Below are 27,888 nucleotides of genomic sequence, written 5' to 3' on the forward strand. Positions count from 1 at the left end.
AGATGGTGCCCACAGTGGTAGGCATCACAGGCAGACAAAACAATACCCAGCAGGGGAGAGGACTGCTTCTCCTTTGGAGTAAGAGCTTTCCCCTAAGCCCCTGACAGACTTACCTCACACTGGCCCCCACACCACGCCTTATTGGCTAGAACTGTGTCCCATGCATGTATGTAACCTAAACGCTGATAAGAAGAAGGGGAGAAACACGAGCAGTTAGACTAATCACGTGTTACTCCTTGGGGCTTGACCTGAAGCTCCTGCCTCTCCTGAAGCACAGGGCTATGCAGAAAAGGGTGGATTCCCCCACAAAACAGAACAAAACAAATAACGGGGGTTTTGTTAGGAAGGAAAAAGGGGAGATGACTCCTCGGCACATAATCAACAGTGTTTGCAACATTAGGCTTGGGGAAGGTTAATGTTCTGTTTTCTTTGTGGATGACTATTACCTAACAATTTTATTTATTCTTTTTCATGCTTTTTGCTCCTTTCCTTTCTCCTCTGCACTAGTAGTCAGTTGAATACATCAAGCGCTGTATCAATAGGAAAGAGTGTCATGTGTACAGTGTACATACGAATCTAATTAATCAAAAATATGTTGATTAGACGTGAGTGCACTTTCAGGTAAAAACCTTGATTCACATGCTTCTGATAGCATAGCCATGCCCAGCTGTTCACCACTTGAATCGTGCTCTTTCATGGCCTTGTGCCCGTTACTTGTGCTGATTCCTCTGTCTAGGAAGTCCTTCTCAGTTTCCTTACCTATAGTGGATACTAGTGATTGCCTCTCCAGCGTCCATTCTATCCTTCTAGTAATTTGCTTGAAGAGATGGCAAACTGCCAAACTACTTTTTTCAGACTCCCTTGCAGCTAGGGTCTTGATCTGAAATAAGTTCAGTCAATCAGGTGCACTTGTGTAAGATTTGGAGGCAGATGCAAGGAGAAGGCATCATTCTGTTGCTGTTGCTGTTGGCCAGCAAGGTTTGAGCAATAATGTTAAGAGGCATTTAATGCTGTTGGACTCCATGTCCTGTTTCAGTGTCTAGTCACCAGTTTCATGGGTGTGAAGCGCCCTTGCTGCAGCACCATCCCAACTTCTGGAACATAGCTACTGTGGTAGGCCCATGAACTCAATAGCCCAGGGGTACCCCCCTGACTTCTGCCCCTCCAGCTCATCAATTTTGTAAGCCTCTGTTTGATTCTCAGTATTAAATATTTCTCTGTTTGAAACACCTAGAGTGGTTTCTTCCTGTACTAAACCCTGACTCATAGATCACCTAATTCATATTCAGCCTTCCAGGCACAGCCTGGGTCTTCCCTGAGCCACCAGGTTGGGCCAGGTGCTTCCTCTGTGCTCCCACCACGTCCTGCCTGGTAAGCCCATGCCTCTTTATCTTTGCACCCCTGGCACCAGTGTTTGGCTCACAGCATGTGCAGCATCAATATTTACCGAACTGAAGCTCCCTCTGCCAAGATACCAGACAGGTCCTGAAATCTAGTCTAAAGGGTGCCCCACCTCATGCCTGGTCGGCAAAGCCCAAAGAACAAGTGGCTCTAGACTTATACTGGATTCTAGATGAATCCAGAGCCCTCAGCTTTTCCGTACTTTAGTCCCCCACACAAGAGGCCACACCAGAATTGAAAATTTGACCTGATCCCCAGGAAAAGGATGATAAGGAACAAGGGAAGTTGCTTATCTCAAGAGTTACCATCTGGTGGTTTTCAGGACCCTCTACTGCTGGGCCTACAACGAGGCCTGCAATCAATGGCAGCATAGCCTTTGGAGCGAGGAAAACCCAAGTTGGAAGGTGTGTGCCGTTGTGTAGCAAGTTACTTTCTGAACCTCAGATTCTTAATCTATAAAATGGGGTTGATAATATCAACCTCACAGGATTCTTGGGAGTAAAAGAGATTATATATGTAAAATGCTTAGCACAGTGCATGCACATTGGAAATGCCCAATACCCATCAGTTACTGTTACGGCCACCATTGTTGTTGACTGTGCCATCACTGTACCACAATTCTGTTACATATTTTTTACTTCATATACATATACTTTCCTTCAGCCCAAACAGACTCACATGCAGTTAGACTAGAACGTACTTCTCTATACTTTCTTCCGAGGTGTTCCATTTTACATCATGATGTGATTAACCCTTTTCTGCAGAAGATCCAGCTAGGCCCAAGTTTGGGGCTGTGCTGAGGAAATAACAAAACCATCTATGTCAGTGGCTCTCGACCCTAGCTGAAAATCAGGATCACCTGGAGAGCTAAAAACAAAACGGCAACAAAAAGAAACAAATAAAACGAAACCAAGAAACAATGTCTGGGTCCGTCAGCCAGAGATTCTGATTCAGTAGGGCCCAAGCATCAGTAGATCTTAAGGCTCCCCAGGTGATTGTAATGTGCAGCTGAGAGCCATTGCTGAGGGTGGGAAAGATTAGCGCTTCCATCGCCTCTGGGAAAGAAGAAAGAAGCTCTTACTTTTCTATAATCGCCACCACAGTGGAGGAGGGGAGAGGACTAAAGATTACAGTTGAATGATTCCACTTATAATGTGAACAAGGCATTCTTATTATGAACCTGGATAAATGACTCATCATGTTAATCCTCTGATTAGTGTCTGGGTTTCTCATCTAGAGGTGTCTGATCTGACGAGAAGAGGAGTTATCAGAAATGCTCTAGGACATGGAAAAAGCTAGTCTGGAAATACCTGTGAGGGATTTCAAGTTGGCTTGTGGGTGTCTGTCCTGTGCCAGCCCTGTGCACACTCGCACACTTGCGGGCTGGTTGCTGATGTCAGGTGTACGCACTTTGATCCAGGGCAAGTGAAATGATCCCTGCTTTGGCATAAAATCTAGCTAATATCTAAATGCTAGAGATAGCTGGTGACAGCTGGGAGTGTGCTCAGACATAAAGTACAGGCATACTTCATTTGATTGCGCTTTGCAGACTTTGCTTTTTCACAAATTGAAGGTTTGTGACAACCCTGAGTTGTCAGATGATGGTTAGCATTTTTTAGAAATAAAGTATTTTTAAATTAAAATATGTACTTTTTTTAAAGACAGAATGCTCTTGCACACTTAATAGACTGAAGAATAGTGTAAACATAAGTTTTATAGACATTACTGGAAAACCAAAAAATCCATGTGACTCACTTTATTGTGATATTTCCTTTATTGCAGTGGTCTGGAAGCAAACCCACAATATCTCTGAGGTATGCCTGTACATCTAAAAAATGTAACTTCTTCCCCATTATTAAAGTGATACACAAAAGAAAATAGAGTGGGAAAACAGAAAAATAGCATGAACCCAGTAGAAACTAATAACAGACTTAAATAGAGTTATGAGGTGCTAGACATGGTTTTAAGCTCTTCACCATATAAATTCATTTACCCCTCACTACAACTCTATGAGGGGTAACTCCACTTTACAGATGAGGAAAGAGGACCTGGAGCTGTCGTGTGACTTGTCCAAAGTGGCAGCTAGTAAAGGAAGAGCCAAGGTTTGGACTCATGCTGCATTTAACAGGGTAGGGTCAACCTCAGAGATATATATAGCTCATAAGGTAAGCTTTATCCAAGGATTCAGTGCCACTTGCTAAAGTTTAAAAAGTTAATCTCAGTTGCCATTTATTCATCCATTTATTTCACAAATATTTACCAAAGGCATCTATGGGCAGCACACTGTTCCAGGCTTGATTATCAAGATACTGAAGAGTATACAGAGGCTACCTGTCCAGTCATTCCTATAGCATTGAACTCTCAAGTGTCTCAATATGTATAATCAATACAAGTATAGTAAGATTAGAAATGCAATAACTATTCTCTGATTACAAAATCCAAAACCAATACTTCAAAACTTTCAAAATGTCACAGTCTTACTGGATGGAATGTTTGGCATGATCCTCCGTATTTTCATCAATTAATAAGTACACCTTGGACAATAATTTAAGTTGAACCTCATGAATTCCACTTTGTAGCAACACGTTTAATATAACAGTAGTGTCTTCAAGTCAGAAATTTGGTGTTTTTGGATGGATGGATGGATGGCTGGCTAGATGGAAGGATAGATGAGTGAATTAATAGCTAAGAATGCCTGGCAATGTTCTAGTTGCTTAAAAATTGCATCTTTAAAAATAATTCAGTGTTTTCCAGTTTGTTAAACAATAACTATGACTCAGAAGAAAATTGTGATTTCTGTCCTTTCCATGGACTAAACATGCAACTTCAAGGAAGCCATTATGATGCCAGTTCCATCTGATTGTTGTGAGGATCAAATGAGCTAACTGAAATGAATTATGTAGCACCCTGCCTAATACATGTTAAACAGCATATTTTAAACTGCCTTTAAAGTGAAATACTATGTGCAGAAAAGCAAAAATTCAAATGATACAAAAAGCTATACAATGCAAAATACGTTTCTTTTGGCCAAGTTTTCCCGCTATTATTACTACTATTATTAGAGATCTCCAAGCAAAAATAACATCTCCCTGTTGATTAAGAAGGGAGAGGTTTACAGACTAGGAGATAACATCCTTTGAGTCAGAACCAAGTGAAATAACACATGTATTCTGGTTCAATTCCAGCATGAGTGATTAACATTCTCCAACTTCAAATAATTTTTATTATTAGCCAACACTTGTCCATCCCCAATAATACACATGTTGCATACAGGCCACAGAATGAGGCAGCCTCTCTTGGCATGTTCACAATCTGTGCATACTTTCCACTGAGGGTTTCCCTTTCTTTTTGATTGCTATTCCATAGCTTTTCAACTCCCACTACTTTCAACCCTGGGATGTTTGCCGACACTGAGTGCCAAGTAGTTCCCAAAAAACCAAAAAAATATAAGCACCTGTAGAATCCCAGGGAAGGAAAGAGGTAAAGTACATTTTAAACATATTTATTAACGGTTTTAATGCTTGTGAAGAGATTTATATTTATTTCTTTTAACTTTGAGGCTGGGATTAATACACGTATTCCTCATTATTTCTCACAAAGTCTTGTTGATAAGCAGGAGGAAGAGGGCTATTCTGCAATTTTGTCTCCCAGTCTGTGTAAGTGGGATCCAGGACACAAGAACGACTCAGCCCTAAAGTGCAGTCCTGAGTCCCTCAAGAACTCAGGCCCTCCTGCCTTTTTGCCGCCTTCTTCCAGTAGAAGGAAGGGGTGGGGGGAGCGGGAAACAATTCAAACCCTCTTTGTAAGGGGCGGGGCCGGGGCGGAGCCTCCCGGCGGGCATTAGAAGCAGGTGACCCAGGCTGGGCGGGAGAGGCCAGTCAGCCCGAGGCCGTGACTCCACTGCGGCCAGCGCCGCCGCCGCCGCCGCGCGCAGTTCAATACCCGCCGGAGGTGGGCCAAAGGGTGCTAGAGGGCGGGGGAGGAGCGGAGCCCGGCGCGTCCCGGGAGAACCGCCACCGCCCCCAGGAGTCCGCTGGAGCGCGGATCCCCCTGCAGGGGAGGAGAAGAGCGGCGGGCGGGACGCGGCGGCGGGCGCGCACCATGCAGTCCTGTGAATACACACTGGCAGCGATGGGGGAAAATAAGTGTCCCTGGACTTTGGACTAGATTACAGCCAGATATTCCAAAAGCATCGAGACACTGCCCTCTGCGGCCTCTGAAAACAAATGAGACCCATAACACCCTTGCATAAGCTTTTAAAACATGGATCAGTGTAGCAAAAGGAAAGCTGTTTCCCCCCCGCCTCACCTCAATATATTTTTCTCTTCCTCCTCTTCTGAGAAAGCCTATATAGTGATGAGCACACACTTTACTGTTAGAGAATTCTGTTTGCTTTTCTAATCTGTTGAACCATTCCCTCATTTATATATTAAAGTCTATGTATTGATGAATACACACGTACACACACCACGCATACATACTTTACTGTTAAAAATTCTGTTTGCTTTCCTAATCTATTTAACCATTCATTCAAGAAGAGTGTGAGGCCATTACTGGGGAAGGGGGTGACAGTGCATTGGCCAGCAGAATACCAGTGACCAGGACTGAGTGGGGACTAAATTTAAGAAGCTAAAATGGCAAAAACAATTAAAATTAGAGGATGTCTCCCTAGAAAAACAGCAAGTGTAGGGATTTGCGCTTCATTTATACCAAAGTTGGAAAAGTCAGATTTAAGCCCAGGTCAGTTTTTACATTATGGATATTAAGTAAACAAGTGTATAGTTTCCATAGTGTATTTAAGCACTTTGCTGGTGGAAAGAAGCCTGGTGTTATAGTTTTCATGGACTTTCAGAAGCTATTCACGTTTATAAAAATGCACTGCTCTTACACACTCATCCTCTGAATCAAAATTTCAGTATATTCGACAAAACCTTGTACACCGAGCTACAGAACTTTTTGCACATCTAATTCCTCTACTTGTTCAGAAGCTTCTTAGAACCTTGAAATAGATCCCCTGCCTGAGGGCCAGTTCCTCTCTTGTTTTTCAAATGAGGAACTTTTCTGATCACCTTGACCTCTTCCCTCAGTTAACATTTCTTCCCAGAAAGTACAAAGATTATTCTGCTGCCTTAGGCCATTGTGCCTAATTTGGGTTTTTCCTCTTCCTTTTTTTTTTTTTTTTGTGGAGGAGTGTAAAGATGATGCAGAATGTATCTAAAAGTTGTGGGGTGATGTGGTTGAAGTGATTTAATTCTTCCTGTTAAAACAACTATTTTTCATTTTGGCAACATACCAAACCTAAAAAGAACAACCAATTTACTTTAAAAAAAAAAAAAAAAGACAGTTAAGACAAAGGATACTAAGCCAAGGAGAGGCAATACAGGTAATGCATTTGGAGGTCTAGGTCCAGGCCAACTCTCAGAGCTGCCTCTGTTTTCAGCCTCTGTTCTCACCGCTGCTCTCCCCCTCCCTTCCCTCAAAGATGAAGCCCACCTGCTTCCCTCAAGTCTTACCTCAGCCACCCCTCCCGCTACCCAGGGCAGAGAAGCCCATCTATTTATGGTCGCCCCCTATTTCCATCTCATATGCTGTTTTCTTCTGATTTTTATTTTTATTAGGCAAACAATCCACACTCATGAAAACAATTATAAACTGGAAGGTTGTGGGGTGATTTAGCAGCTTCTTCACAGCCAGCTCTGTGATTTTAGTGAGGATTTAAGGCCCAGTTTAGTTTCACATGTACAGCTTTTGGGCTGTCCCTTTCATGGTTCAATTGTAAGCAACGTCTCCCATCACAGATTAGGGGGTAAAGATTTAGAAGGAACTAATATGTGACCTCTCAGTAAATCAGTTGATAAGACTTAGGAAGTCATTTTAATTTATATTATTAACCTCACACTTTGAAGTTGTCTAAATTGGCTGAAAATAAGTATTCTTGGTGCCTTATTGGTTTATCCTTGCAAACCTTTGTCATGTTTTCTCGTAGTCATTTCCAGTGATAAGCCTGTGTGTGTATTGTGTGTAATTGTGAGCAATGTACAAGCTTAAATAACGTGCTGACACCACTGTTTCCAAGTTGGTATTCATTAGGCCGTTTCCTCCTGGGCTAGGGCTGCACTAATCCCGACACCGGCTGCCAGGAGAAAACCTCATGGAGCCCACACCGCACCTTAATAACAGCATCCGCGACCTGCAGTCTCAAGTACAGAATGGGAACCCCAGAGCTAGGAAATGTAGTTGTATATTTTAATGAACTGCTACCCCTGCTAAAGAGGCTTCTTTCACTTTTGTGCTCTACAGAAAGACCAAGGGGGGTAGGAGGGACAAAGCCTTGAATAACTGCTTTCTAACACCGAATGTGGCCAACAGGACAGAGAACATCACAAATCTAGGCAGGTGTGAGGTACAGTGGCTGAGGATTTCCTGCTCCCCCTGCATGCCCTCTCTTGCCTCCAAAGTCCGATCAAGGGATCCTGGGAAAGAAATACGCCTGGGTCGAGGAGGGTGGTTTTGAAAGAAAAAGCTACCAAGACATTAAAGCAGGGTGAATGAAGGGTAGGCAGGATGAAAGTAACTAAGTAACCTGGCTCAGAACTCTCAAAAGCTTCTAGCAGCTTGATGACAATTACAGGATTTATTTCAGTCTGTGGTACATCATTTGAAGACAATATTACTTCATGTTGTTACAAACTGTATGTATAGTGTGTATGTGTTGTGGGTGTGTATATAAATAATATATATTATATATATGAGAGATTTAGTGACTTTTGATACGGGTTTGGTGCAGGTGAATTTATTACTGAGCCAAGTGAGGCACATACTGAGTCAGTAGTTCGAGTCCAGGGCATTCAGTACTTTTCCTGATTTCCATGTGTGTATAGTGCCTGTCCCATGCGGTATTGTTAGTGTCATGTCAAATCCAGAACTCACAAAGCAGAGCCAGCGATATTTTATTTGTAGACAATCAACTAGAATCTATAAAATTATTACTGGCAGATGATTATAATTCCGGATCCCTAACACTAGCAAAAGGAAACCCAGAGCATCTTGATAAGAAGTTTTCTGTTTTTGTTTTGTTCCTGGAAGTCAGTAGAATAGCAGTTGTATGTGGTTATATTAGTGCCAAGATACTTAATTTGCTGACCTTATTATTTCAGAAAAAAAAAATTGTATGTATTATACTTGTGGGAAGTTAAAATAATGCTTTGAGATTTTTATCAAATATGGAGAGTAGTTATTTATGAAAAACAAAGAAATGTCTATTTTTGTTTCTTTGTTCCCAATTAATGTAGCTAAATTTTAAAGTGCATTAAAGCAATGGTAAAGCAAATAAGATGCTGTACAAGTAGTTTTCTCATGCTTTCATGGAGAGACACTGTTTTCTAAGAGTATCTGAAGGAGGTATGTGCATTCTAACTTCATGATCAGATTTCTCGGATGTACTTTGAATATAAGTGGCAACGTTTTTATTGATAATAAAATCAAAGAAATTCCAATCACCAGAAGGAGAACTAATGAAAACATGTTTTACCTGAATGAATATACTTCATAGGTTTCTCCTGCTGATCCTGTGATTGTTTCATGATTCACTTGAAGAAATGAAGGAAAATACACATAAGAACAGAGACATTACCTGAGATTGTGTTCTATTTTATCAACCCTCCATCTATACTCTGTACTGAAGCAATTTGGATAGAAGTGCTGCTGTTGTTGTGTGTGTCTGGTTTGCAGTCAGAAACTCCCAAAACTTCAGCATTCAGCAGTTAGATCCACAACTTTGTATTAAGGTCTAAATACAAGTCAGGGAACCCAGCTAAGATAAGAGGATATATGGTTCTCCCTCTGTATTTGTGGGTCATTGGTTCCAGTAGTCTCCCTCCCCCCCGTGCCACCCCATACCAAAATCCATGGATGCTCAAGTCCCTTATAGAAAACGGTGCAGTATTTACATATAACCTACGCACAATCCTCCCATCTTCCCCCGCACCCTCCTTTATACTTTAAGTCATGTCTAGATTACTTATAACACCAAATACAAATCCTAAGTAAGTAGTTGTAAATATAATGCAAATGGTTGGTGGTGTGCAGCAAATTCAAGTTTTGCTTTCTGTAACTTTCTGAAATTTTTTTCCCTAAGTATTTTCAGTCCATGGTTGGTTGAATCCACTGATGCAGAACCTGTGGATACGGAGGGCCAACTGTCAATTGATTTAGAGTTGGCACTTCCCTGACAATCTGGACAGATGCTTAGTAAACCTGAGATAATTAATTTAGCATCAAAGTGAGTACTATGAGCATTATTAGATTGGTACATGTTAGGGCATTTGGGAGAACAGAGAATACAGCAGTTGAGCTGGATCCTGGTGCAAGAGCCACTGTGCCTTACCCGTCCAGGTCTCTAGTTGGCACATCTTCCCAATGCTTTCTCATTGTTCATTCCCCCCAGTGGAAAAGGGGGGCACTGTTGGACTTAGGAAGTTGGAGAAATAGGTAATAATGCTTCTTTTAGTGATTTAGTTACAGAGCTCTTACGTGCAACAGAATGAGAGGAAGTAGAATGGTTCTGTGCATAGATTTGGGAGCTAGACTGATTAGGGATTCAACTCCCAGCTCCATCATTCATGGGCTGTTGATCCTGAACAAATTACTTAAGCTCTTAGTACTTCGTTTGTGTACTGCATCTTATACTTTCTCATCTGTGAAAGGGGGATAATGATAGTACTTATATTTTAGGGTTGAGAGGATCTAAAAGATGAAATCAGGTTAGGGTAAGTAAAACAAGGAGGAAGCAGCCATTCAGGCATGGAATGGAAAGGGAATTGAAAGACTAGTTTTCAAATTTGTGTCTGCATAAGAATCATTTGGGCTTCCTATTAGAAATGTAGATTCCCAGGCTTCAGCTCCAGGAATTGAGATGAATTTGGGATCCAAGAATTAGGTCTTTTTGTTCTGTTTTAGTAAACTTTTAGAATGATTTTAGGTTTACAGAAAAGTTGCAAAGATATATCCGTTTTGCCCTAATATTAACATATTATCATAGCACATTTGTTAAACTAAGAAGTCAACATTAACGCACTACTGTTAACTCCAGACTTCATTTGGATTTCACCAGATTTTCCACTGATGTTCTTTATCTGTTCTAGGATTCCGCGTTGCATTTAGAGAAGCTTCATTTCTTACAGGGACTTTCAGCCCATGAGAGGCAGGTGGTCTGGAGACCACATCTTGAGAAACACTAGGACATGTCAAGGGCTGAGGAAGGTCAAATTGCCCCATCCTCACCACCATCCTGGTTGTGGGGGTGTTGGATATAGAAATTTGATTTGAAGAGTTGGGATGGAATCCTCTCCCTTAGATGAGAGGGGTTACCTTAAGAAGTGAGGCATCTATTCCTAATGCCAGATGAAATGAGTTTTGGAGTTTGGAAGGTGGGGTTGCTGCCTAGCCTGAGGAGATACATCTAGGGATGTGGGCAGATCAGGGGAGTGAGTGCAGCAAATTGGGAACAACTACTTTGTGGGAACACAGGAGGGCTCAAGTAGTTGATTAAAGGGGATTACAAGGGGCCAGTTAGCCCGTGAGCCATAGAAATCCTGTATTTCCTGGAACCTGGTGATAGTGTTTTAGAAATGGCTCATAGTAGTAACCAACATCAAGCACTGCCACATTGGACACGAGCAGAGAGTCAAAGGGTGAAGCTGAGATGACCTTGTTGAGAGAGGGCAGTGGGAGGTGGACAAAACACTGATGCCCTGCGTTTGGAAGAGTCGGTTCCCACAGTGAGGAGATAAAGGGCCACCATCTGGGGAGCTAGAAGTAAAGGTCAGTAGAATTGAGAACGGTAAGATGAAGGAATAGATGTTGTAAGAAAAAGCTAGCAGAGTAATTTGAGGTCTTGAAGTAGAGATCGACATATTCTTGAGGACCTTAGGTTCTGAGGCTGTCACTGACTTTCTCTAATCACATTCAAATTATTTAGCTGCCCTCACAGCAGTTAAGTAATCACCTAACCTGTTCCTTTTTTTTTTTTTTTTTTTTTCTTTACAGAACATTCACCTCTTTTCATTTGACTCTGGATTTCTCTTAATTTCTATACTACTTCACTTTCCTGGTTCTTTCTGCATGTTAGCGATCCTAAACCATAAACTGGTATTCATAACATTTCTTTCACATGAAGTACATGTTATCTCATCTGCCAAACCCATTTAAAACGGACTAGTGGAAATTGCCTCAGAAGCCAAACAGATTGCACCTGTGTACAAGGGACCAGGTGTCTCTGAAGGGCTCCTAGATCTTTTGTATTCTTGCTGGCACGGTGTCAGGCTGGCCAGGCTGGTGAGTGGCTAACAGTTAAGATTTTAGGTGATCTAATCCTTAACTTGATAGATGCTGGGTGTAATCTACAGATTCTGCATAGAAATTAGCACTTACCCCTGGGAGAGCCCCTACCAGCTGTCAAGTGCTTTACCAAATAGCTCTATACTCAAGAATGCGGCTTCTGGGTGAGGGAACAGTCGTAGTCATTTTACATGTGGTTAGAGAGAAGTCTTGGGTGATGAAAGATTTTAGCTAACCTACACGCTATAGGTAAACATTTCCAAAAACATTGCATAACCTGAATACAGAGTGAATTGTTTTCCAGTAAATACTGGCTTCAGCATTTTTCAAAAGTCAAGGAATGGTATATTTTATAGAATGGGAAAACTAAGAAATGAAATTTGACCTGTTGTAAAACTAGGATTTAGTGCTGTTGAATTTCAAGAATGGGCATACAGGGTACATTAGGAGTAAATGTGAAAGCATAGGGTCATGATGGAATCTGATACAGGGTGGAAAAAATTTCTCTTAACCAGAAACACTGGGCCCTAAGAAGTTGTCTTAGGGTCAACCACATGAATTTAACATACAAAAATGGCAATTTAATTTGGTTCAAACATACATTTCAAACTTTTGTCTTTTCCTTGTAAAGAATAAAGTTCAGTTCACGGTATACCAGAGTTAAAATTGCACAGATGTCAGTATTCCAATAGAGAAAAATAATTTTTCTTAAAAAGCGAAAAAATAAAATTTGAGTTCAGGTAGTCAGATATTCTTTTATAGTCTTACTACTTTAGGGAACAAACCCTTCCTCGGTATAAAAATCTGGAAAAACATGCCATAGTTGCCACCCTATTAATAACTAGTTTCCATGCCCCATATTTGTTGGAGAACCTACTTTGTGATGTTTAAATTTTTACCTTAAGTTGCCTCAATTTCCCATTTATTAAAATGGCTGTATTGCCTCTAGAATTAAAGCTGAAGGGGAAAAGCAATTTTTAGCGATTCCCCTTATTCTACCAACTTGTTCTTGAAGCTACAGTCATGCCCAATGTTCCTACCCCCAATTTTTTTTTTTTCAAACCTTCGACCACTCGAGATATGTCAGCATTTCTGCTTAGTAACTGGCATATTACTACGCGGTGCAAACTATTGATATAAACAGTGACTTGTGATCGATTTTTTTTCCCTTCTGTACTAAATCAGATCATTTCTCCTCATCAGCAACTTAACAAGAACAAAGTTAAAGATGTGACCTTAGGAAGGTAACTAAGGTGGAGGAAATACTACGGCAATACTATCAGGACTGATGGAATATTGCTCAAGTGCAGTGGCTAGGGTCTAAAAGAAACTTGAGAGATCTGGTATATTTCCAACTGAATGTTAAGTGAAATAGCATGTTAAAGTCAAATTACGTGGCTTGTTTAAAAGTCACCCTCTTAACAGCAACCACAATTCTACTGCTTCCTGTTCTTCCATTTTCTTTCCTGTTCAATTGCTTGAAACCCTCAAACAACAAGTTCTGATTCTACAGTATTCCTGTAATTCCTTTCTCTGTGGATTTACCTACTTTTATCTTTCAATGTGCATTTCCATCTTGGCACCATAACAAACAATTCAAAAATGCCATCTAATGCATTATGCCACTGAGCACTGTAGCCAGTGATTTTAAGTGGACTAGATTATCTTCAGGTTGAAAAGAGCGTAAGCTGAAGAAATAAATGTCTACATCTTAACTAAAGGCAGGGGTCAAAACAACTTATGAATGGTTAGTTGGAAAATGCTTTAAGGCCCGACTATCAGAGCTGACTGAAAACATTTGAGTTAGGCAGAGTTGTAATGTTATGTGAACAGTGAGAAGTGTTACAAACACAGTAGCCATATATTTTAATTAAAACAGAGTTTATTAGCTTTTCTTTTAATATAAACATGAGGAAGAAAAACCACATAAGTTGTAGCATTCTTTTCAAAATAAAACTGCAATCAGTACTTGAATTTCCAAGCTCCAAACTCCATAAACAATATTTTTTGAGGTGGTAGATTGTAGTATTTTATATACCATAATTTATCATTTATGTCTCTGTCCCTTAAAAATGATGGAACCTGCAGCACTCAGTATAATGTGAAGCCTTGCTATAAAGAGAGAAAGTACTTCTGGCCCAGAAATGCTTTGTTTACAGGCAAAATTCCTAGGATTACATTTGAGAAGGTAGGAGGAGAAAGATTTCACATAGTTGAGAACACTTTTTTTTTTTTTTTTTTTTAATATTTCAAGTTTAGGTGACATCGTTACCAATCTCCAAAAAGACTGATTACTGGACCTCCCTGCCTTTTAAAGCCTGAGGTAAGGGTTCCTAAGGTTTATATGTTTCCTCTTACATAGAACTTGAAGTGAGACACCTACAGCCAGGTTAACACACAGGATAGAAAAGCTGTTTCGTATCACTTACTCTCCTGTCACTACTACTAGGGTCCAGTTCTTTTCAATTTATTACATGTGAATTAACACTGTTGTTCATAATTCCTTCACCAAATCTAGAAAAAAGAAACTTAGGTGATCAAGCAGGTAAGCAGCCCAGCCTTGCAAAGGACTATTTTAAAAAGAGGAGGGGAGGTATCCCCTCAAGTCTTAGTGCAATTTTAAGCTTTGATACTTGTAGAAGTATAAATGCCACAAACTTACGAAACATCATTTGAAAGTTTAATCGAATTTCTTCTAAACTCATTTAGTTTTGTAAATTTTAAACGTTAAGCGTTTATTGTTTTATTTTTTATTTTTTAAAATTTATGTATTTATTTATTTATGGCTGTGTTGGGTCTTCGTTTCTGTGCGAGGGCTTTCTCTAGTTGTGGCAAGTGGGGGCCACTCTTCATCGCGGTGCGCGGGCCTCTCATTATCGCGGCCTCTCTTGTTGCGGAGCACAGGCTCCAGACGCGCAGGCTCAGTAATTGTGGCTCACGGGCCTTCCCAAGCCAGGGCTCGAACCTGTGTCCCCAACAAGAGAGCCTGCGACAGTGAGAGGCCCGCGCACCGCGATGAAGAGTGGCCCCCGCTTGCCACAACTAGAGAAAGCCCTCACACAGAAACGACCCAACACGCCATTAAATAAATTAATTCATTTAAAAAAATAAAAAATAAAAAAATAAAAGCTTAATGTTTAAAATGTACAAAAGTAAATGAGTTTAGAAGAAATTCGATTAAAGTTTCAAGTGATGTTTTGCCAGTCTAGCATTTATACTTCTGCGACACTGTTCTGGAGTATCCAAGCACACTATATTAAAGCTTAAAATTGTTCTAAGACTTTTGGGACACCTTCTATTTCATCACCGGCTTGTTAATTACTGGACCACCATGTTGGCTGGAATTATGAAAATATCCTTTAACACAAGTACATAACAAAGAGGAAAATCATCACAAAATCAGAAGCACCATTATAGTTAACAAGAAATGCAGCACGGACCCAATAGAAGGAAATAACCTACTTTCTCTGTTTATGATCGCAAACATGCTAATATGCTAATAAGTACTGCCTGCAAAGAATTTGGATGACATGTGTTATTCAGCAGCTTTTTGGTTTAAATTGATTGCCAATAATGACTAGCAGCTTCAATGATATAGTAGGGAGGAAGAACCCTGCAAAACCTAACGATGCTACAACAGTCTGTTCCGAAGTTTGGCTTTATGAGTTGTTAGGAGTCCCATGTTTTTTTTTTTGTTTTTTTTTTTGTGTTTTTTTTCTTTTTTGTTTTTTTTTGTTTTTTTTTCTTTTTTGTTTTTTTTTTGTTTTTTTGTTTTTTTTTCTTTTTTTGTTTTTTTACTTTTTTTTTTTTTTGGAGTCCCATTTTTTGATGGTAATACTGCACTGATTCTAAAGGAATATGCAGCAGTATGGGACAGTGAGGTAAGAAAAACATAGAAGTTATATAGCTAGTGTCTTTAAAGTCTAAAAATTTAAACTATTAATTAAAAAACCTCACATAGCTCACAGCTATCAGATATCTGTGCGTGGATTGGGAGCAGATATCTGTGCGTGGATTGGGAGCTTTTAGCTTTGGAGTGGTTTTTGTAACTCTGTTTACAATAAAAAGGACAGAAGAGCGTGTTACATTGACGAGGTCCCGTTCTTTCCTATGAGCATAATCTTCGCTTGTCCATGAGTCTCTTGAATTCAATGTCTTTCTTTAAGGTGAAAATACTAACTTTGCTGGTTTCTGAGCAGGAGAGGTGATATTTCTCCAGTCTTTGTTTCGAGGGGTTTATGATGTTACAACCCCTCACTTCTCCCTTAAGAGAGGATGGCATTGGAGCGCCGAATACCAATGAAATGATCAGCGCTGAAAGACCTTCTCATAGCAGCTCTACACACGTCTTTGTATTTGTCGTCACACAATCTGGAAATGGCCTAGGAAAGTCAATCAGGTAGAACATAGGTATAATTAGGGGGGAAAAAAATGTTCGGACCTTAAAAAAACAAAAAAAGCATCATTGATAAGCCACACATCTCCATTCGTTTAGATAAGTTCATAGTTACTGCTACTTTGGATAGCTGATATCTACACTAACTGACAGTTCCCTAAGGTAATAACCTTTAAGGGCTATGATTAGATTGCTGGGGCAAGGGGTAACTTGCCCTAATAACTTAGAGTTACTTAAAAATTGGCTTCCTAATGATAGGCTCCTAATAGCAATATCATCTGTTACCTACACACGTGATCCTTAAACGTAATGGACATACACTTGGGCAAAATCAGTGTTTACTCAGCTATTCAAGTTCTCTTCAGTTTTCATTAGTTATTACATACTCTAAGAAAATTTTAATCAGGTAGGTATGTGCTGAAGGTAGGAGAGGTCTAATGACAAGCGCTGAAAGGTGCTATTTCACTTGCACATAAATTATGGTAGAAAAACATCTTATTCTAAAGTACCACCAAGGTACCACAGAAAGTACCAATTTTAAATGTGTTCATTTCAGTTGTGAATTTTGCTGTATACCCACCAAAAATCATAAGCCATAAGTATTACGTTGTTCCATGTACGTTACCATTTATATTAAAAACTCATGTACTTTCTACATCCAGTATCTGAATCCACATTATACCTTCCAAGTATAGGTCTCTCAGGTTAGCCACGGATTCTTTGTCTAATAAACTCATGGGACTGAACTGTGATACACACACACACACACACACACACACATACACACACACACACACACACACGAACTGCAAGCTGAGTAAAAAACAGTTAAGAGGGAATTCCCTGCTGGCGCAGTGGTTAAGAATCCGCCTGCCAATGCAGGGGACACGGGTTTGAGCCCTGGCCCGGGAAGATCCCACATGCCGAGGAGCAACAAAGCCCGTGCGCCACAACTACTGACCCTGCGCTCTAGAGCCCGTGCTCTGCAACAAGGGCAGCCACTGCAATGAGAAGCCTGCGCACCGCAATGAAGAGCAGCCCCCGCCCGCCGCAGCTAGAGAAAGCCCGCGTGCAGCAGCGAAGACCCAATGCAGCCATAAATAAATAAATACATTTATTTATTTATTAAAAATATCAAGACAGTAGAAATAGTCCAAAACATCAATTATTAAAAAAAAAAAGACAGTTAAGAGTGGTAAGTAGATTATGTAGGTACATCTGATTAGGGATACAATTTTAAGAAATTATTCATGTATGGTTATATGTAAGTGTAGAGGTTCAAATGGAAAACCATTAAGAACAGATTAAATATGATTGAAAGTATTCTGAATTATGGTTACAGTAGAGACAATTTTTTTTTTTATAATGTGGGATCCCTGTATAAACCATAAAAGACACAGGAAATATGATGCCAACGGGTCAATAAGCTCTTCAAACTGTTAACAGCTTTCCATTTTCCTAATCACTGCTTAATATAATTTAGCTACAGGTGTGGCTTCGGTGGCTGACAGAAAACCCCAGTTAGTGATTTCACAGCCTTACCTCTAAGTTCTGTGCTCTTTCTTTGCTAAGAGGAGTGAATAGAACATTCAGGTTGTTGTCATCTGCTAAGGAGCGAAGGTCAAAGTAGTATTTGGCATACACACTGAAAGGAACATTAATATTAAACTGAAGTAGCTCCACGAAGTGCCTTTCCATCTCATTCCTGGGGGAGGAGGAGAAGACAAAACCAACACAGGACAATTTTAGTCAACTGGGCTATCTTCAAAAATACCATTCTGAGCTACTAGGATGGCTCTAAATACTGTTTTGAAACCAATAATGGCTACCCAGCTGGATTAATACCCTAATGTTCAAACAAGGTACAGCTATTTGTGGTCCTTTCTGCGTCCCAGCACTTTGAGTCTGGGACAAGGGGGAAGAGGTCATGGCCCTCTTATGCACTCATGCTGCTGACTCAGGGGCTCATTCTTCAGAGTTCCATTAGTGCAGCTGTACGATTCATGCTCCACACTCACTCACGAGGCCCCGCTCTAGTGATCAGTTGAAAGGAATGATGTATGCTGTTTATTAGCTCTGAAGAACTTGCAGACATTTTCACCGGGCTGGTGACAGGAAGGGGCTTACTGAAGTAGAGACGAGCCAACAAAAGGAGTGGGCACATCACCACGGCAACAAATGGATCCATCGAGAGCCACTGTTATTATCTCTGATGGGGGAAAACTCTTGAGGCAACAAGGATTCATCTCAAGTAAATAAATAAATAAGCTACATTCGATGGGAAAGGGAATCCCCCCCACCCCCACCCCGTGCATGGGGCTGTGTCAAAGGGCATAATGCAAGTTTCTGTTCACCTTAAAACCTTACTAGGGTGAGTTGTCGTCACCATGACAGGACAGGATGCACTTTTTAAGCTTAGGAAGGCAGTAAGATTATGTCTCAGCTAGGCTAAACCCACTTTATGATACGACCTCTGATAGAGCAGTTGTTGCCCCCGGTGTTAGGAGAGCAGCCCAGAATGTTCAGACCTACCGCCCCTTGCCAGGACAGACTGCACACGCCCACAGAGGGCGAATTCAATGAAGTGGGAAAGTAGAGTGCTGGGAGCAGGCTTCTGCTATATGACCATATCCAGCCATTTGCTTGCCAAATGTTTAAGTAAATAAATATAAAGTTAGAGTAAATCTTACCACTTTTCACAGCAATCACTTTAGAGAGTTGATTAGATAAAAATGATAAATACCCAAACAAACATGCAAGTGGCTTATTTTACAATACATTTGGTTTCTTGGTTTTCAAGTGTTAATATTTTATCCATTGGATAAATCAACAAATGCTCCATGTTCTCCTGTATGGAGAGCAGAGTATGAGCAGAAATGAGGTTTCTCATTTGTTGAACTTTAAACCTAACTGAACCTACTTCCAAAATTAATTTCCTGTTCATACGGCCAGAAGTCTATAGAAATGTAAATCAGATAATGTTTTGATAATCAGCTAATCAGGACTTAATTTACTACAGGAATAAATGCACTTCACTATCCCTTTTATATTTTCTCCACTAATACATTTTAATTGTGTGGAAATACAGTACTTCATAGGATTAACATGTCTATTAATAGAGCTTTAATCACTGAAGAAAAGCATTATGCCTACAGAATATGCATCTTCTGTGTTTTTTGCTGTTTGTAAATGGCTAGGTGGCTGAAGAGCCTACCACTTACAGGCGCAGCAAACTGTCTGAACAGCAGCTGCTCAGTTTAACTTACTCTTTTGAAGGGAAATATATATTTAACAAGACACAGAGATGTTAGAAAGTTTTAAGGAAAAGCTGATAGACAGCAATTTTTCAATTCAGACTCAAAATGAGACCATTACAAATAGTAGTCAACAGCAGAGGGATGAAACAAATGTGTATTAAACACTTTGTTGTAATGCTTTCCAACTCCCAAAGATCATAAACAAAAGCAGCCTATTATAAACATAACTCCTGGTGATTCTCCGTTCTACACAGAAAAGCGTTGTTTAGAATTAGTTTCTTCATAGCTGGACAGTGCCGCCAATGCTCCTGGGCTCAATGTCTATGAACACCCACACGTTTCCCTGCATGTTCTCGGATGTTGTACCTGGAACCAGAGCCCCAGTCAGCTCAGCTGCAGATTCTGAGAAAATTTCAGCTGCCATCATGGCAGGGATGGTGTTCACGATTACAAATTTTCCTTCCTTCAAGGGACCAGTTCAAAGACTGATGATAGTGTTGGTCAACGTCACTTTAGTTTCTGCAACTTCCAAAAGTACTTCTATTCATTTCAAATTCATTATCTGCTGTTCCACTGTTTGCTAAGATTGCTACCAGCAATATCACCACGACCACCTGGTTTACATGATCACCAAAGTGGGCATTTTCACCAAAAGCCACTTTGACAGCTACTGACAGTCACTGGTCCCTTCTCTTAGTCACAGCTTTCCTCGCTTCAGCTGTAAATATGCACTTTGGTAATTGTGAATTATCTAGGGTAAGGGGCAAAGGTAACAAAAACAAACTCTTGCCCCTGCCTGCCATCTTGATCGGCCTCTGCTGTCCAATATAATCAAGAGGTGTCCTTTCACATTTTCCTGAATGCCACCCACAAAGACAGGTTCACTGGCAAGCGGGCACTTCGAGAGTCTGCTGGAATTACCTCTCTGGCTCATCCTGCTTCCCACCCTTGGGGCCCTTCACCAGAGCCAGATTGGAAGCCTGGCGTTTCATGCCAATGTGAGCGTGCCATCTGTGAGGAGAACCTGCCTAGTTAACTCAAGGCCCCACAAAGTGCCGCTGTGTTTGCTGAGTGCCCTGGGTGAGGCCCCAGGGATGCTTCCCGGACGACCTGAGAGGTAGGTGTTTCCTAGCTCAGCAGACTTTAGGGGAGGAGACAGGAACACAGGGATCTGAAACCTTTATATGTGGCTACCTGTACATCATAGTTTCTGTAACAACAGAACCTCAGATAAAAAGGAGAAAAAGACCAGCAAAAGCAAATACACAATGTGTGACTCAGGTTGAAATTATAACCTGTCAGTAGTCTAGAGGCCCTAAGACCTTAACAGTGGCCACTTGCTTCAAAGACCAGGCATGTGCCCCTTAAAAATGGACTGGACCTGGTAGACAGCTTTAAGAAAGCTGTCAAGTTACTTACTGTACCATGTTGCTCTGGTAGTGAGCTTGTAAAATGTTTGGCAAAAACCACCAGAAAAATAATTTCAATTTCTCAAGCAGAATATTACAACAATAACACATCAAGACCTACCAATGAATGAGGGGAAATACAAATTGTTATACTACAGCTAGATAGAAAGAAGGCTGTAATTTTATGTCTATTTCAGCTCTCTGCACAAGGTAACCTTTCTTAAAATGTAACATTTCGTAAAAATGTAAACTTTATGAGAGCAAATGAGGTATTGGAAAATGGTTAGAAAGTTCACGGTAACCTTACAAACTCACATGTCCTCAACTGTAACGTCCTTGAGGATCTGGCAGTCGTCCACATTCCATACAGCCCGATCGTCCCAAAACTCGGAGGCAAGAAGAATGGCTCCCAAAACAATTCTTTTCCAGTTAGTGGGGCAAATGTCGATCTCAGCATAAGTTAAAAGCCTTTCTAAGTAAACCTGCAAAAGTAGAGCACTGATCTTTGATTTTCGTTCAGTTTAAGTGCTGTGATAAGAATTGTTAGGAATGACAGATTTCATCTCTTTTTGACACCCCTTTTATTCCTAGGTTCTACAAAGACTTTGCTCAGCCAAGCCAAGGCCAGAGGCCAGGTCACAGTTGTAAGTCAGATATTTCTGTGAGTCTGATATTTCTACTCTGCCCGTGTGAATTTCCAACCCAATTTTGGTCACAGGAATGAAAGGACATCTCAGCAAAGGGCATTCTAAAGACACGCATTGTATTATTACCTTCCCACTTGTCAAGGGCAGCACATACAGCCCAGTGTCGACTTCAACTGTTCAGTAAATGCTTGAGTGCCTATCACGTGCAATGTTAACTACAAGACTGGTGGTGGTTGCATGGCGATTTTACATAACGCTTGAGTGTGTAAAATTCTGGTAAGACTGAGCACATCTTTACCTTCTCTTCAGAGTCAGTCACCAGTCCTTTTGTGGCATGAACTTGAAGATAAAAACTGGTGGTCAAGAGAGCCTCCCAGTGGCTGCTGCGTGGCACAGCAGGACAGGCAGTACAAAGGGGCTTTACAACTGTCAAGTATTCCCATATTTTAGTGCCTTTTGAAGGAACACACATGCATACAAAGGGTAGTCCTTTTCATAGCCCCAATTTTTCACATCTCCATTATCATTTCATTATTCATTTCTGTCTTACATAATCTGCAGCTTAGTCAATTCTTTTGGTTTTAAGGTGGGAAGACCTGCCTGTGTCTGTATCCCTGGGGCTCCTCTAAACCTGCCGGTTTGTGAGATGATTTCACGGTTTCTTTTACATGTATCAAATGTCTACCCTACAAAGAACTGGATGGAGTTAACAGCTGAGCAAAGATTAGAGAGGTAAGCTGTGATTTGTTGTTACCTCTGTAGAAGAGTGTATATGCCATTTGACAAAAAGAAAAATGTCCAGTTTGAAAGAGTCTGTTTACTCTCTGAAGGGTTATCAGATTGACAGCTCAGATTCGCCCATGCCCTCCAAACTCTACTGTGTTTTCAAACACGGGTATTGAGATTATATGTTCTTAGTGAAATTCGGCTCCCATTCCCCAAAGAACTCAGCACTCTCTAGTACCCTAAGAACGACTCTCCCCGCAAGGTTCAACTCTCTACTTTATGGGACTCATCAGAGGCACTGAAACGACACTGGCAATCTCTCAACTTCCTCTCACCTTTGTACTGGCAAACTTGGTACACGTGCTGATATTCATTTATCCCACTTGCCCTCCTGTCTCGGAGGAAGCGAGATTTCTTTCTTTTCACTGAAGCTAACTCTCCTATGAATGAAGTTGATCCCACCTCACTTCTGCAGAGCACTGTGCCCACAGTTAGTCTCCTTTTGAACAACTTCTCCCTCTCTGTCAGAGGCTTCCTCCAGTGTGAATGCTTCCATGTCCCCAGCCTGTCCCCCACTGCCCCTAGACGGCGTCCTCAGGCCTGAGGCCAGCTCCTCATCTCCCATCCTCTCCTTAACCCACTTCAGTCAGCCTCCTGCTGCTACCACTCTACAGAGACTACTCTTGCCGTGGTCACCGGTGCCTTCACACAAACAACCCAGAGCTCTTCGTCCCAGAGCTCCACTCCCCAGGCCTTCCCTCATAAATGAAAGAGCACTGCCACACGCCCAGTCGCTGAGACCAAAAACCTGCACTTGAGTGTATCCTGCTCCAATCTGTTAGGACTTCTTGTTATCTCTACCTTCACTGGTACCCTGACCGCTTTTCTGTCTGTCACTTCTGACTTGTATCGCTGCCACTGCCTAACTTCTCTGCCTCCCAACAGACTACAGTCTGTTCTCCCCAAAGCAGCCAGGAGAGCCTCTTAAATTAAGAGTACTTTATGCGCCTGCTCCAGATCTGCCAGAGGCTTCCCATCAAACAAATACCTTCTTCCCGTGGCCTGCAAGTTACGAGGCCCTGTGCGGTACGGCCTTGTCCTTCCGTGACCTCATCACCTATGCTCTTTCCCTCATTCCCCGCTCGGATCACAATGGCCACCTTGCTTTTCCTTGAACACACAGAACAAGTTCCTGTCTCAGAGCCTTGCACTTGTCCCCTCTGCCCGTAATGCCAGCGTACCTGATCTTCCTCAGTTCAGCCAGGTCCTGGGTTCAAACATTACCTCTTTAAAGAGGCTCTTCCTGAGCTTTCTAGTAAGCCCCTCTAATCACTTTATCCCTTTACCTTGCTTTCTCTTCATGGTTTTTACCACCACTTGAAATAGTCATCTTTTAAAAAACACTCATTAAAAAAAAACACTTATACTTTGCTATACACCTGAAACTAACACAACACTGTAAATCAACTGTACTCCGATAAAAAAAAAAAAAAAAAAAAAAATTTACGTCTTCCACACTTGCTCCATAAAGGCGAGAACTTTATTTATCCAACTTGTTCTCTCCTCCACCCCCCACATGTAGAAAAGTGACACAGAGTAGGTATTCAGTGACATGGTATTTATGACATGAGCAACTTCTTGGTAGCATTTAGCGTTTGGACCATACTCTCCTTCTTGAACCTCTCCTGGTGTCTCTTAGGGTTCTCTGCTGGGTTTCCTACCACTGTAGCCACTCCTCTGGGGATCTGTCCCTTAAGTGCTGACAGTCTCTAGTAGGATCTATCTTCTACCCACTTTTTATTTTACATACTTTCTCTGCATTTGAACAGCTACACTTAATTCCCTCCCTCTAGCTCAGATTCATGCTCCAATCCCATATATTCAAATGATTACTAGACACTGCCATTCTGCTGTCTCGCAGGTACATCAAGCTTAACTTGGCTACAAAGAAATGCCCCTCTTCCAACCCAAATACTCTCCTTCCTGCATTTCCTAGCTCTCCATATGCAAGCACCATTCCTGCCTCTCTCAAGCATGTGCTAAGCACTCCAAGTGGCCTGTAGCGCCAAGAAAAGGCCTGTGTCTGATCCAGTACCCACTGAGGGGTCTCTTTTCAAAAGGACAAGCCTCCTGTCCTAAATTCTGCCTTGATAGGAGCAGGCAGTGAGTGGCCTAAGTATTCCTTCCCTGCAGACCACGCAGCTGACTTTCCCCCCTACAGGTTTGCTATAGGGAGGAGTAAAACAATCCCAACTACCTCTCACTTGAATATGATTTATTATTCAAATGATAAAATCTTACCATAGGAATTAGGAATGGATGACAAAAAGGTCCTTACACAGCTGTAGCTTAGCAGGCTAACTAGAGTAAAGCCTTCTGAAGTCCTACTGGCACCCTAGTCCTGGGCAACTTCACATGCAGGCAATAAGAGGACAGCAGGGATGGTTAACACCATTATCCATTATCCAAGGAACAGAGAACTGAGGGCAGTAGTTCTCAGTCAGGACACACATCAGAACTGCCTAGGCAGTGCAGTCTGGGACTCAGCTTCAAACTGCCCGGAACCTGTTTCTGCCTGTGGACCAGAGCGCTCAGTGATTGCCCCGCCCCACCACCACCACACGCGTCGTCTGTGTGTGCGTGTGTGCACTGTGCGTGCGTGTGTCCCCTCAGGTGTGGAAGGAGAAACCAGAAATCTCTCCTGCTGCCTTTAATAGCAATTGTTTTGTGATGAGAAAAGCAATGGCAACGTTTTAAATCATAATGATGATTAAAGCTCAAATGTGTATACTTTACTTTCTTTTGATAGGTTTCTCTTAATAAAGTTCTAATGATCGTTTCAGGAACCTACTTTCATTTGGGAAAAACAGGACCATACCATGTGTACAAGACAGAAATTTCTACAGATGCTTTATGAAAGAAAAAATATCTTACCAAAGTTACTACTGCACCTTCAGCAGTTAGCTGTGCGGCACTAGAAAGAGTATGAACAAATCCGTAAATGAATTTGTGTTCAGGATCATGCTCGAAGTATTCCTCTGGAATCTTTTCTCGCTGAAGGGAGAAAAAATGCAATTTAAGTATCCACGGAAGAAAAATACTTAAAAGTACCCTTAAGATAGCAGTCTTCACACTTGGGCCCACGTGCCCCTTAAAATAATTCTGATTGGGTGACATGTCTTGTAGTCTTTTAAATCTAAACAATGGGATCCTAAAATACCACAGTGATCCAGTACTCACCACCATTCATTAAAGAAAAATACAGGCACAACCGCAGAAAATTTATGTATTTCCACGTTCCTCCCCACAGAATTCTAACCAAATGTAAACTATTGGGTTGGCCAAAAAGTTCATTTGGTTTTAAGTAAAAATAAAAGACACAGTTTTCATTTTCACCAAGCATTTTATTGAACAATATATTCACTAACCAAACAAACTTTTTGGCCAACCCAATACTTTTAGGCTCAAAAGTCTTGCTGATCACCATATGTCATACTTTTCTGTAGTCAACTTTGAAAACACATTTCCAGTGTCCTGTAACCATAAGGCTCTAAGAATGTGCTGTCCTGTACAGCAGTCGCCAGCCACGTGTGGCCACAGAGCACCCGGAGAAGTGAATTTTAAAACTTTGTCATTTTAATTCGTTTAAAATGTAAACAGTTTTCTAATTTTCTTCTTAGAGGCCTTATCATATTAGGTTTATTTACAAATATTTATATTGTTTGATGCTATGGAACATCATCCTTTAAAAAGATACATTTTCTGTTACTTGGGTATGTTTACTTACCTGCTCACTATTCACACAAAGTGCAACTCGGTTCATATCCATCAACCCCTTATACAACACGCCTTCGGGAAAATGACTAGACACAACATGGCGTGGGGAAGAAGACTTAAAGGAAGATGAATTTGACTTCGAGCTGGAGGAAGTAATTTTCTTCTAGTAATTAATTTCAAAGCAAATCAGCATGAAATAAACACAACTGTATAAGAGAAAAATACCACTTCAATAAAACTGACACTTACTGTGAGTGGATGTAATCTCTCATCAAAAATATCCAAGGATCTATCTGCAACTCTATAAAATAAGAATGTGCATTTAAAAAATTAATTCAGGACTTACTATCTTAGTAAAATATCGGCTAGGAGTAGAGAGAGGGGTAGAGGAAGCTTAACCTTCAACGAAGCAAACAGTTTTATAAATTCTTCTCCTGGATTCCACCCTTAGAAAGGTTTCCTGACCTATTTTTACTCAGCACATCAAGTTCTGTGAAACCTTTTCTACAACAACCAGCCAGAGTTGCCTCTATAAGCACTGACCCTCCCTAACAGGCAATGCTAGTAAACCAATATATTTTCACCCCTCTAACCTCACACTGGAATATGCAAGAACATTTTATGAAGCAGTGGTGGTGGGCAATAAATTCTTCTCACTTCAATCAATGTGAATATGAGATTCATGGTTTTTTCCCGTTTTTTTCTCTTTAGTTCTTTATATCCTTATTGTGTATTTCTTCTTGTCTCTTTTAAATAGTTTGAGTTAAAAATGTAATTGTCTTTTTATTTTAAAAGAAACCAGGCTTTTTAATTTAAAATTTCACCACACTAATACACTGCGCTCATTTGAACAGCGGTTCTCTAAATGTGGTCTGCAGGCCTCTGGGATTCTCCCCTATCCCCTCCTTCAGGAGGCCCAAGAGGTCAAAACTGCTTTTATAAGAATACTAAGACACTACCTGCCCTTCACATTGTGTGACATTTGCTATGGATGTATAAAAGCAAAAGTGGGTAAAACTGCTGGTTTCTGAGCATGAATCAAGGCAGTGGTACCAAACTGAATTAGAAGTCATTCAATTATTCACTGCCACTTGCAGTTAAAAAATCTGCTTGAAGAACATCCTTGATAAAAGAGTAAAAATTAATAGTGTTCTTAAACCTTGGTCCTTCTTTTTAATATTCTGAATAAGTGGAAAGTATGCATTAAGCACTTTTACATACTGAAATATGGCTGTGTTAAGGAAAAGCACTTGTGACTTGGCGGTAAGTCATTTTTTTCATAGAACACCATCTTTATTTGAAACACTTTTTTCATCGAACACCATCGTTATTTGAATGTACAACTGACACAGTCATTCTTTCAAAAATGAACAAAGTGAGCCTGTCACTTCAAGGAAAATAACTCTAAAGTTATTTGTTGCCAATGATAAAATTCAAGCCATCAAGCTAAAAATATCAGGAGTTTTGGAAAACTTCTACCTTCGATTGTGAACTTGACAACTTCTCAACACTTAAAAGACTTTTCTGGTAAGACTGGTGGTGATACTAACAAAAGTGAGTTTTTGACACTGTCTAAAGAAATGTGAACCAATACTTTCCAAATGACCAATGTATAATATTATAAAGTCAGGTACAGGTAAAAAGATCTACTCAGTATGCATGACAGATCAATGGGTATTAATTTAACATAGTATTTATTACAAGTTCATTGATATGATTTAGAATTCCATTTTAACTAATTTAAGAAACTAGCACATGCAGACTTTTGGTACAGTATCAAAGAATATACCAAATTATCTGAAGGCTTTAAAAATACACCTTTTTCCAACTATATATCTGCAAGCGGCTGGATCTTCTTCATATTGTTTCTTCAAAACAAATGACTGAAGACAGAATAGATATGAGAATCAGCTGTCTTCTATTGAGGAGATACTTTT

General features: G+C 40.7%; 1 long non-coding RNA gene across 1 annotated transcript in view; it reads right to left on the reverse strand.

The window, feature by feature from the left end:
* Positions 1–16,192, reverse strand: part of LOC309662893 — a 188,716-nt gene extending 172,524 nt beyond the window's left edge. The window contains exon 1 of the long non-coding RNA XR_014265045.1: positions 15,202–16,192. This is a non-coding gene — a long non-coding RNA (uncharacterized lncRNA). The remainder of the gene's footprint in view (positions 1–15,201) is intronic.
* Positions 16,193–27,888: the final 11,696 nt, after the last annotated feature.

The sequence above is a fragment of the Balaenoptera physalus genome (assembly GCF_965194825.1).
Source record: "Balaenoptera physalus genome assembly, chromosome: 6".
Taxonomy (NCBI): Eukaryota; Metazoa; Chordata; class Mammalia; order Artiodactyla; family Balaenopteridae; genus Balaenoptera; species Balaenoptera physalus.